The sequence below is a fragment of the Musca domestica genome, unplaced genomic scaffold, assembly GCF_030504385.1.
Source record: "Musca domestica strain aabys unplaced genomic scaffold, Musca_domestica.polishedcontigs.V.1.1 1, whole genome shotgun sequence".
NCBI classification, from domain to species: domain Eukaryota; kingdom Metazoa; phylum Arthropoda; class Insecta; order Diptera; family Muscidae; genus Musca; species Musca domestica.
The window spans coordinates 10504583-10518328 of record NW_026712114.1 but is presented as its reverse complement, the minus strand read 5'-3'; the positions used below and the strand labels follow the sequence as shown (position 1 = coordinate 10518328).

At 31.6% G+C, this 13746-nt stretch overlaps 1 protein-coding gene across 3 annotated transcripts in view; it reads right to left on the bottom strand.

The window, feature by feature from the left end:
• The window catches only part of LOC131800892 (aminopeptidase N-like), a 280466-nt gene extending 268078 nt beyond the window's left edge, over positions 1 to 12388 (bottom strand). Inside the window, exon 1 of one of the 3 annotated variants that reach the window (XM_059118752.1) lies at positions 12072 to 12388. The gene's annotated coding sequence lies outside the window, so the exon portion shown is untranslated. The remainder of the gene's footprint in view (positions 1 to 12071) is intronic. The other 2 variants (XM_059118760.1, XM_059118764.1) reach the window with 2 other exon arrangements.
• Between the last annotated feature and the right edge of the window lie 1358 nt (positions 12389 to 13746).

Below are 13746 nucleotides of genomic sequence, written 5' to 3'. Positions count from 1 at the left end.
CCTAGAATCAACGCCGAGACGAAACAGCAAAAGCTAGACTGTTGGATCTTGTGTAGGCGTTTGATAAGGCTGGGTGTTTGGAAATTCGTTCTAAAAGGGTACGAGAAGTACTAAAATGTACTAATAATTGAATACTTTGTATTGGAAAAACGCAATGAGCTAGAATCCGAAATGAGAGAATCTGATGGGGTGCAGAAAATTTGTACTAAAGGCTTTTCAAAAATTCGAAGTTTTAGGTTGCAAAAAGTTCTGAAATGGTACTTCTAAAGCGGTAACATTTCCTATTATGTAGGATAGAGCTAAAAACATTAAGTTTGGTTCGAGAATCAAGATTGAAAAGTGAGTTTGATATATGAAGGTGTTTTGGTATTGAGGTCTCTGTTGGTATTTGATATTGAGATATGGAGGTGGTTTAGGAAATGTGTACAATGATTGTACAAAAAATATCAAAAAGTACTAAAGTTGGTATTGGGGGAAGGGATAGAAGTAGAATCCCGAAATACTCTCATTGCTATCTGAAATTTAAATATGTACATGGTTTTGGAACGAAAAATACTGAATGGTACTACATTTGATATTGGATGTCACTGTTGGTGTCTGTGGTTAAGACAATGAGCTGGTTTTGCATATGCGTACAATAATTGTTCTAAATGGTGCTTAAGTTGGTAATGGGGGGAATTACAGGGCTAGAATCCTCAAATTTAATATTAAGGACTATTTGTTTCTAAGGCTGATTTATGGATATGGTTTCGGAAATGTGTACTATAATGTACGAAAAGTATTAAATAGTACAATATTTGGTATTGCTTAAAGGTATAGAGATAAAATTCTGAAATTTTATATTGATGTAACTGTTGGTGTCTGTGGTTGAGAGAAGGAGCTGGTTTTGGATATGCGTGCTATTATTGTACTAAGTGGTACTGAAGTTGGCATTCGGCTGAAATCCTGAAATTTAAATGTATGTTACTTTTATTGTCTGTGGTTAAGATATGGGGGTGGTTTTGGAAATGTGTACTATAATTGTTAAAAAAGTACTAAATTGGGTATAGGGTGAAGGGATGTTGCTGGAATCCCGAAACTTTTGGTGTTTTGGTGTATGTGAACTATATTTGTACTAAAGTAGATAAAGGGGAAAATTACAAGGCTGAAATCCTGAAATTTGGTACTCAAGTCACTGTTAGCGTATGTGGTTTAGATAATTAGATGGTTTTGGAATTGCGTCCTACATTTGTACCAAAAGTACTAAGTGGTATCGAATTGGGTATAGGGTGAAGGGATAGCTCTGTAATCCCGAAATTTGGTATTAAGGTTGAGGTTTGGAAATGTATTTTACATTTGTACGAATAGTACTAAATTTGTTATTGGCTGAAGCGATAGAGCCGGAATCCTTAAATTTGATATTAAGGTCTCTGTTGGTGCCTGAGATTGAGATTTGGCGGATATTAAAGATTTTGAAGTCTTTTTGGTGTAAAAGGTTCTATTATTATTTCCGAAAAAAAAAACAACTTGAATAAAATAAAAACCTTAAAAGTCTGAAAATCTGGTACGATGTATGAAGTTTTGATTAAAAATTTTTGTCAAACTATACAAATTGTGCACTTTGAGTTCCAAGAAGGCCTAACACAAACTATTGGAACAAATCTAAAATTATAATTTGGACATTTCGCTGACGACGTAGCAGCACTTACTAGTTCAAATATATTTTATTTTTAAACTGTTGACCCACTATAGGAGACTCCGAAGAAGTGGGCCAATATTGTCCATTTGGCATCTGACCTAGGCTTAATTTAAAGAAAAAAAAATATTGTGATGTGCAAATTTTGAACAAAATCGAACGTTTATTTCCAATTTTATGCAAATGTTAACCTTTTGTGGGGAATGTACCAGAAGGGGTACACTAATATTTCCCATCTCCGAGCTCGATATAAGTTTAACAATAGTATAACGGTGTACCAAGTTTGGATCAAATCAAATACTCGCTTCGAGAGTTATTGTCCGCAAGACCCAGCCAGACAGAAAGACGGACGGACAAACCTAGATCGACTCCAAACGTCCTGAAACGTATTTGGCCCAAAGAGGCCTAGGATCTAAAACCGTAATTTCGATGAGGTACGTATTGGCCTTATGAAATTATAAAAGCATCAAATCAAATGGCTGAGGGCATAAAAATAGTACAAAATTCACATCTGTTATTTTTGTAAAAAGATATCAGACAATAAGGTATCGTACATAAAAAGTAATCCTTAAGGAAATTTAACATTTTATGGGGGAAACATACTTTTTCCTTGAGACTGATATAGAATTTCACAAAAAAAATTAAATTGCCAAAAAAGATAACTCGTCTATAGAAGATTCGTTCCCCATACCTTCTATAGCCATAAGGCTAAGGGTATCAAAATCACCGAAACGCTAAAAATGCAAATTGGTTAAAGTTCAAGTTTTTTTTATCAATATTCCGATAAAAAAGAACTTTATTGATAAACCAAAAAAAAAAACATTCCAACATTGGAGTCCAATTGTCTAAAGCGTTTTTCCCCTCATGCAAATTAGCTGGTGGTTTGGTAAATGAGTCAGCAAAGCGTTTAGCTAATCCGAAGTATTTTGCCAAATTTATGCACATAACAATAGACAGTCATAAAAATACGTATACACAAACATATATGTGTGTATATAAACATGTATGTTTCTAAAAATATATATTTTTTGTTGCTCCCAAGAATAACAACAAACCGCAACGAAGACAAGTTTCAAACAATTTTTGTTTTATCAATTTGTAAATTTTTATTGCCACTCGAATCGTTTTCATTGATAACTTTAACTAGCAGCATTTCTGGGTCAAATATTAAAATAACAAAAACAACAAGAAAACAAAATCAATACGAAAATGGGCAGAAAAAACACAACAAACAAATGAATATACATACATATATAAACAAATAAAGAAAACAACTTCATTGATGATTGAAAAATGAATAAAAAAGGGGTGGATATTTTTTTAATCTTCTTGAAAAAAATACGGGGTTCCACAATGAATATTTTCAAATTGCAAACCGATTTATTTTTATAACACTGATAAAAAGGCTAAAATTGTGATTTTTTTATAAAAAAAATTTTAAAAAATCGTGTCCAAGTTTTGATAAATTTTAAATTTTTTAATGGACATTCTTAAAAATAATTTGTCAACGACTTCCAGCTATACGTCGTAGATACTTCTTGCATTTTTTTTTTTTAATTTTATTTCAAAGGATTCTCATTTTGACAAATATTTTCAAAAAAAAAAACATACATAATCGTAGACTTGTGGAAACTCAAAAATTATTTTCATGCCCTTAGTCATATGGCTACAGAGGCCGAACCGTGCTCAGGACGTTTGGAGCCGATCTAGCGATGTCCGCCAGTTTCTCTGGCTGGTGCGCACGATAACCCTCGAAGGAAGTATCCGATTTGGTCCAAACTTGGTACATCGTAATATTATTATGAAACTTAGATCGAGTTCGGAGATGGGCAATATCGGTCCACTCCTTCTGGTACCTCCCACACAAAAAGACGAATAACAACATATAAAAATAAATATTTTACTGCACACAATGAAAAAGGATAATCCGATTTTGCTCCAACTTTGTTAATCCTAATATTTTCATCAGCGCTAGGTCAAGGGGAGTACCCCTCCCACAAAGGGTCAAAATTTTGAATAATTATAACTCTTATAAAATGTGATGTAAGAGTCCGATTGTCTTCAAATTACACACATCCCAATATTTTTATAAGCTCAAGATCTGGTGTTATAATCGGTCCACTAATTGTGGTCTGCAAAGGGTCAAAATTTTGAATATCCATAAAGCTCATAAAAGCGAGAAATTAACGTCCGACTCCATTCAGACTTGGCACATCTAAATATTTCTATCAATACAAGATCTGTTATAAAGATGGTAGAGATCGGACCATTCCTTCTGGTACCAATTCCACAAAGGGTCAAAGCTTTAAATAACCAAAACGATTAAAATATCCGAAATAAGAATCCGGTTCTCTTTATATTTCACACATCCGCTTATTTCTACATAAACACGATCTTCTGTTAATATGGGATATATCTGTTTATTGCTTCTGGTACCTGCCCCACAAAGGGTCAAAATTTTCATAAAAAATTAACATCCGATTCCATTCATACTTGGTACATTTAAATATTTCTATCAACACAAGATCTGTTATAAAGATGGTAGAGATCGGACCATTTTTTCTGGTACTTGTACAGCAAGTAAAAAAGCTGTAAGTTCGGCCGGGCCGAACTTTGAATACCCTCCACCATCTGGAACGAAAAAACTAAAAACCGTTAAAAATTCTGTTCAAATCTAAAAAATACCGAATGTAGCCGTTATATTAGGGTCTATACGACAACGTGGACCTGCATAAGCATATTTTGCCATAAGCCATTACAATATTCAAATGCGAAACTTAAAAAAGGTAAATAATGTAGCTAAAATCATCAAAATACGGAATATAGGTAGGTACCAATATATGGGGGCTATACCAAAACGTGGACCTGCACAGACAATTTTCTGTCATAGGCTGTAGTATCCATTACGAACTTCAAATTCCAAAGTTGAGACAATTCCGGCGAATAATGTCGGTAAGATCATCAAAATACGGGAGGTGCCGTAATATGGGGGCTATACGAAGGCGTGGACTTACACAGACAATTTTCTGTCAAAGGCTGTAGTTTCCATTACGAACTTCAAATACCAAATTTGGAACATTTCCGGTTAATAATGTCGCTTAAATCATGAAAATACAGAAAATAGGGAGGGACGTTCTTGTAAAAATTAATGGGATTTTATTATTATTATTATTATTAATATTATTATTATTATTATATTATTATTATTATTATTATTATTATTATTATTATTAGTATTATTATTATTATTATTATTATTATTATTATTATTATTATTATTATTATTATTATTATTATTATTATTATTATTATTATTATTATTATTATTATTATTATTATTATTATTATTATTATTATTATTATATTATTATTATTATTATTAATATTATTATTATTATTATTATTATTATTATTATTATTATTATTAATATTATTATTATTATTATTATTATATTATTATTAATATTATTATTATTATTATTATTATTATTATTATTATTATTATTATTATTATTATTATTATTATTATTATATTATTATTATTATTATTATTATTATTATTATTATTATTATTATTATTATTATTATTATTATTATTATTATATTATTATTATTATTATTATTATTATTATTATTATTATTATTATTATTATTATTATTATTATTATTATTATTATATTATTATTATTATTATTATATTATTATATTATTATTATTAGTTATTATTATTATTATTATTATTATTATTATTATTATATTATTATTATTATTATTATTATTATTATATTATATTATTATTATTATTATTATATATTATTATTATTAATATTATTATTATTATTATTATTATTATTATTAGTATTTATTATTATTATTATTATATACTTATATTATTATTATTATTATTATTATTAAATATATTATTAATATTATATATTATTATTATTATATTATTATTATTATTATTATTATTATTATTATTATATTGTTATTATTATTATTATTATTATTATTATTATTATATTATTATTATTATTATTATTATTATTATTATTATATTATTATTATTATTATATTATTATTAATATTATTATTATTATTATATATTATTATTATTATTATATTATTATTATTATTATTATTATTATTATTATTATATATTATATTATTATTATTATTATTATTATTATTATTATTATTATTATTATTATTATTATTATTATTATTATTATTATTATTATTATTATTATTATTATTATTATTATTATTATTATTATTATTATTATTATTATTATTATTATTTTTTTTTTTTTTTCAAGAAATTTCTGTCAAAATACATACATTTCTCAAAATTATTTCCGCACTGAAAAAAAATTGTTTTTCGGTAAAATCAATGTTTTTAGGAATATGCACTGAGATATTCCCTATAAATCGTTGTAAGTTACGAGAATAAATGTTCCTACGAACCGAATTATGGAACAAATCAATTTTCTAATACGGCATTTTTTATATTTTTGTGTATTATTTTTTTTTTTTTTTTGTATTTGTATTATCTATTAGGATTATTATTCAAAATTCTAGCATATTTCTTTGACACTTTACCCTATTCAAAATTAAATCTAACGAATTCTCCCTAGTGTCCAATGTAATCATTTTCTTTATGGAGTGTCCCATACACTCAAATTTGCTTTCAAAATTTCTAAAGGTTTTATCTCAAATTAACAAACCCGAAAAAAAATGGTCATAACAAAAAACAAAAATTGGTTAAACTCGAGATCTTTATTAACGTCATATCGCATGCTAGTGTGAGTGGGTCTATCTCAGCTCTCTCTACTCTCAGCTACAATGTAATCACCTCTTTTTTTTCATTATTTGGTACAAGTACACAAAATGAAGTACCAACCGAGCCGGTGAGAGTGAGTAAGAGTGCGTATGTCAAGCTTTTACCTCCCTAAATGCCAGCTTATCTATGCTAATGTATTGGCTCATGAGAAGAAACCAAAAAAAAAACCAAAACAAAAACAAATACCCACTGGCAACCTGATTATCTGATATGGAGGGCAGACAGGTGGCAGCGGTAATTGGGGGGAATTATGACAACTATTACACACTGGAGACAACAAAAATCAAACCCATGAGAGTATATTTGGGAACAACAGCAACAACAGCAATCATAATAACATTTTCATGTTGTCAACTTACCTTTTGATGTAAATTTGATTTGTTTGCTTGTTCGTTCGTTGTTGCTTTTGTTAGAGCCCCACCTCCCCATCTATGAGCACCAGATGAATGTTCAAAGGGCCAAATGTTGTATTTCTGGACACTTAACGAGTTTTTCTAGCAAAGATTTTTCAAATGGCATGCAGAGATTTTTTGTTTTTTCGGGCGTTTTGTATTCCCTGTTAACAACCGGTAAATTAACGCAAATGTTTGTCGAAAAGCCAATGAGAGTAGCTGATATTGAGGCAGAGTGGTTTATCTCACACAAAACCACATTTAATGTGCCTTTTATTTCTTTTATTTGTTTATTTATGTTAATTAATGACAACATATTTTTTGTTCGACTGATTTATTTTTTTTAATAAATACCGCATACAAAAATATTCAAAAACTGAATACTCCAAGGTAACTTAGTTTGAAAAAAAAAAAATAATTTGAAAAGAAAAGCTCTTCAAATTAATTCAAAAAAGGTGACTAATTAAGATATTTAGTGTCCATATCGAGCATCTCCAAATATGTATGTCTGCATAAAAGAGTTGGGTGACCAATTTTTGACTGATCATCAACGCTGATATGAAGTGGCTTGACATTTTACTAAAGGAAGAATATTATTTGTCCTTAAATAGCTACACAAAAATCTTAGAAAATAATGCTTATCCAGAATAACTAATCATAAACCTAAGGTGAAATTAAAGCGATGATCTTCAAATTATCGAGCGCCATCTTCATACTATCTTTTAGCGATAATTTTACACTATATGGGGTGATAATAAGGGTCGTTTCAAAAATTAAAAGTCGGAATGAAATTGGATGGTAATTTCGCGTTTTATGAGCTTCATGCATATTGAAAATGTTGACCCTTTTGCGGTGGAGGTGCCAGAAAGACTGGACACATATATCCCATCTTCACACCAGATCTTGTATTGGTAAAAATATTGAGATGCGAGGAACTCGAAGACAATTGAATCGTTATTTCACATTTAATAATTATATAAAATTTTGACCCTTTGTGGGGGAGGTATTTGATTGAGTTTGTAGATATGGTCCATTTTCGCACCTGACCTAGCACAGATAACAATATAAAGATTTGCAAAAATTTAACAAAATCGGATCATCCTTTCTCTTTCGATGAAGTTAAATGTTTTCTTAGAAAATATTGTCCTTTTGTATGGGAAGTGCCAGAAGAGATGGAGCGAAACTATCAATTTCCAACCTCAATCTAAGTTTGACAATAATATTGCGTTTGATAATAATAATAAGTTTGATAAAAAATATTATCAAACCCGGATACTACCGTCGAGAGTTATCGTGTCCACCAGCCAGACAGGCGGACGAACATCTCTAGATCGACTCCAAATGTTCTGAAACGGATTTGTGTCTAAAACTGATATTTCGTCCACTTTATGTATAGCCGCATATAATGTTACCGAACCGAGAGAAATTTAGAACTTAATGTCGATTGTTTTAAATTTTTTAAATCTTTTTGTCCGTCTGTGAAACTCACTATAGCTTTCAAACGGAATAGGCAAGTGGAAATAATTTTACTTAAATGTATTTTGGTCCATCGATCCAGGTCTACGTTTTCATGTAACCCCTTAGAACAGAACATCTGGAAACTCAATATTTTGACCATTTTAGCCACATTTTCGAAATGTCTGAAGTGTGGTGTTTGAAGTTCGTAGGAAGCATGGAAGTTCGAAGATTCGTACAAACTTATCGATATTGGCACGATTTCTACATAATCCTCATGTGATGGTACATGTCGATATTTGATATTTTAATGATTTTAAACACAAGTTCCATATAACAGTGATAACATACACCGCTCAAATAATAGGCTCCGGCACTCTTTGATATATTTAACCAGTAAGGAATGATCAAATCTCGGGCGGGCCGACTATACAAATATAGTAGAGCTCCCAAAAAATTCGGTTGAATATGAAAAATCTATCCAATTTGGGCTGGTATTACATATCTGGTGGACAATAACCTAAAATCGGATGATAATGTTTATCGAAGATATATAAAAATATAAACCGATCCCGATAAAATTTGGCAGAGGCATTTTCGAACTGTATATGATGCCCGATATCAAATATCACTGTTGTGGAGTGCATATTACACATGTAAGGGACTTTAATACCAAATCGGATGAAACATATATATGGGAGCTATACATATATCTACACCGATTTTCACCAGATTTTAAGTACTTGTTTCTAGAATGAATTCAGTCGGAAGTTCCAAATTTAGTTCATTTGGAGTACAATAAATCTGATTTCGGATAAAGATATATATGGGAGCTATATCCAAATCTGAACCGATCTCGATAAAATTTGACAGAGGTATTTCTGGGCTATATTTGGCATCTGCTACCATGTATCATTCTTGTGGAGTGCATATTACGACTGCGAGGTACTTAAAACCCCAAATCAGATGAAACATATACATATATGGGAGCTATAGCTATATCTGAACCGATTTTCACCAAATTTGATGTACTTGCTGAATTCGGTCGGATATGCCAAAATGTAGGCTATTTGGACTGATATTGGCCATTTGGTGCACAATTAACCCTAACTCGGTTGAAGAGCTATAAGGGAGCTGTACCTAAATTTCAACCGATTCCCACCAATTCCAATAGGGTTCGTCCTTGTTTGGAAAATGTCATCTCAATCGAAAAATAAATACGACCTACATTTTGTACACAAAAATACTTGGAGAGATGGACTGGCGGATGAACTGACATGCATAAATCGACTCAGAAAGTGATTCTATGAAGACTCTCAAAAGTGACTATGGGTCTATATCACGTTCTTCTCCAAGTTACAAACAAATACACAAAGACATAAAGTAAAACCAGTAAAGAAAGTCTAAATGTCGGGCGGGCCAACTTTATGACACCCTATACCCCTTTCAAATTTAGTAGAGCTGCATATAACAAATAAAAATATAACAAATCGAATAAATTATATATGGGAGCTATAGCTATATCTGAACCAATTTTCACCAAATTTGGTCCTTAGTGCCGAATTCCAAATCCAATATTGCACGTTTGGTGCATAATAAAAAGCAAATCGAACGAAGATAACAGGGTGAAACAAAAAAAACCGCAACCAACTTCAGACAGCTGTCATTTCTAAGCCACTCGTCCGACAGCTGTTAAAATTATTACAGTGACAGCTCATTATATTTTTTCAAAGCGTAAAAAATCATTTTGGTTAGAATTTTCCAGAAAAAAAGTTATTCGTGATGGAGTTCAAGCGTGATTTCTATATATTTGGCTGGAAAATCACAAGTGGCTCTAAAGATAGCCACTTGTGATTTTCCAGCACTCCAGCATCTAAATGTGAATAAATCTTCTGTGTCTCGTATCATCGCTCGCTACCGTGATACTGGTAGCGTAGCCCGACATCAAGGAAGTGGACGGAAGAAAACAGCAACATCCGCAAAAATGGTTCGAAAAGTAAAGAAGCGACTTGATCGAAACCCGCGTCGCAATGGCCGAAAAATGGCTTGTGAGCTGAACATATCGCAATTTTCCATTCAGCAAATATCGGTGTAAAGTCATTAAAATCCCAAAAAGTGGAAGAACTTACACTGCAACAGAAAGAAATCAGACTCAAAAGAGCTGAAGAGTTGCTTCGCTTGGCCGAAAGTGGTGAACTGCCGAAAATTATCGTGTTTACTTGCCAAAGAGGTCAGCTGAAAATGTACACCTTCGGTTGGCCACCAGAACTCAAGCGGCGGTCATGGTAATGGTGTGGGCCGGCATAACAGCCGATGGTCGCTCTCCGCTTGTATTAATCGACCGTGGCATCAAAATAAATGTTGCAGTTTTTTTTCTCTCTCTAACCCTGTACAGGGTTGCCCATATTCGACGGACCCATCTGGCAACGCCATAACTTTTGACAGAGATGTCACATCGCTTAATGACATACCGCGTTTGAAGCGTCAGTCCAAGCAGATTTTTACCATGAACCAATACACGCCACGCGAGCCTTCTGAATTAGTTGAAATTTACATTCAACAGAAGAAGTCAATTGTGAAAACTCAACGTGCTTTTAAAACATTAAAAAATGTGAGAATTGCGCCTTCTAAGAACACCATTAAGCGTTTATACGAAAAATTTTCGACTGGTAAGGCTCTTTCTAATCCGAAGAGGCCATATAAAAGTCGACCAAGGCGATCGGCCGAGAATATCGCTGCCGTACGAGCCAGTGTTGAGAGGTCCCCAAGAACATCCCAAAAACGCCGTTCTCAGCAGTTGGGCATGGCTCGGTCCACTTTACAACGGATTATTCGCATTGATTTGCATTTGTTCCCGTACAAAATTCAATTGACGCAAATAATGTTGCTGCGGACAAGCCTCGTCGACTGGAATGGGCCCAAAGGTCCGTCGAATATGGGCAACCCTGTATCTAGCAATTAGCAAAAACCCTAATTTTTAGGAATTTTGAAGACAAAAGCATTAACTCCAATTTAGATTTTCGTTTTGCAAAATTATAAAACTATCAAATTCCTGCATTTCTTGGAGCAGAACATGTGTCCTTTTATTTTGTTAATTTATTTTTAATTTTTCAAAAATTCTCTACTTCACAAAAAAATTCGTAGCGTTATTTGTTCTATATTTTTGAGCCAATCGATAAGCCTTTAACGTCACTAATTCAACTTTTTTCCGTTTTGCTCACTACTAACAGCTTTTTGTTATTGTTATTTAATTAAACAAAACAAACACAGTGACAACAACAATGAAATACTACAAAAAGTAAAAAAATAATTTAACCAAATACACGTTCGACACACTACACAACGCACACTTTTGTTTACTATCTGCATTTTTTATGTTTATGTTATTTGTTGTTGTTGCTTTAGACGCTTTTTTTTTGTTTTTGCCCTACTCACGTTTGTTACGAATTTCAATTTCATTACCTTACGTGGTGAGTCGCCCACACTGCTATTTGACGACAAAATATAGACGGCAAATATAAATTACAAAAACAGCAAAAAAAATATTTAGTATCCCATAGATACTTTAGTTGTTCTATTTCACCAAAATGAAAAAAGAATTACTCTCCAACACAATGCACTCAACAGCAATAACAATAAATAACAAATTTTTTTGGTCACATAAATGAGAATTTTTTTTCTAGAATTTTTAACAAATTATATATACCTTTATATGTATTTTTTTATTTGTAAAATATATTTTAGATTTTTTAATTTTTGGTTTTGTATATTTATTTTTTTTATATGATATAGATATTCACATGTATGTAGTATTAATTTCGGCCGAAGAATATTTGCATAATTCCATTTAAAATTCGTTTAGTATGGCATTTTATTTTTTTTATAGCAAATCGCACGCAGTATATTTTTGTTTCTTTTTTGGTTAGCAGACGCGTTACCGTACCAACGAATTCATCAAACCGTCGCCGTAACGATAAATTTGCAGACTGAAGGAAAATATGGCCAAGCACACAGCAGCAGCAAACGAGCTAACAGCCAACCGTCAAGCCATGGGGTTGGAAGCAAACAAAATAATAATTAGGTTTGAGTTGGCAGTTGGCTCGACATGCAACATACAGGAAAAACAGCTGATCAAAAACAAAACAATAAGAAACACACGCACGCACACATACGGTTAGCATTCCCCAAATAGCAATGCAGCAATAACAGTAAATATTACTCTACTAACATAGCATTAACAGAATATTGCTTACAGAGAGAAATACAATCGTATGCTATGTTTACATTACATTTCGTTATTAACATAAACAAATGTAAATTAACATTACCTCAACATGGCCATAACATTCAACATATCCACTTCCCTTTTGTTTTACATTCGCGACACAGTTCTTTTGAAAATCCCCAAAATGTTAAAACAATTCGAAAATGAAAAACTACTGTTAACAGCATTTTAATGACATCATCTCAGCCCATAGTGGCATTACGTCAAATCTTGTATGCAAATCCATTTGGAATAACACAACAACAAAATAAGAACAAATTTGAATTTGCTGGCATGTTGGGTCAAACATTGTAGCCAGTTTCGGTGTTTTATTTTTCTGTTCGGATATACATTATTTTTGTACATGTCAAATATTTACATTTATTTATGGTGCAAAAACGTATTTAGTAAAGTAATGCTAATTTATTATACGTAAATTGCATATGCAAAATGTATTGGGGTGGGTCGCAGCGGAATCATGAAATTAGATATGTATATTATTATATATATTATTATTATATTATTTATGTGGCACATAGGTTCTGGTTCTCGAACCTTTACACTAAAAGGTATTAAATATTGAAAATACAAAATCTAAAAATATTCTAAAAACAGTAAAAATAGTCTTAAAGTCGGCGGGCCGACTTTATGATACCCTACACCACTTTGCATATTTAGTAGAGCTTCACATAACCAAAACGATTGTAAAATCCGAAAAAAAACATCATACATCCCATTATTTCTACAAACACAAGCTCTGCTGCGAAGATGGTATATGTCGGTCCACTTCTTCTGGTACCTCCCTCACAAAGGGTTAAAATTTTGAGCATCCATGAAGCTCCTAAAACGTGAAATTAACATTCGATGCAATTCAGACTTGGTACAACTAATTATTTTCGCCAAAACAAGATTTCTAATAACCAAAACAACTATAAAGTCCGAAATAAGCATCCCGTTACTTTCAAAATTCACATATCCTATTACATCTACAAGACGCAAGAACATCTGTGAAGATGGGATATATCGGCGCACTTCTTCTGATGGCTCCCAACAAAGAGTTCAAAATTAAAAAACAAGTATAACAAGTAAGCAAAGGTTATAGTCGTGCGGGGCCCAC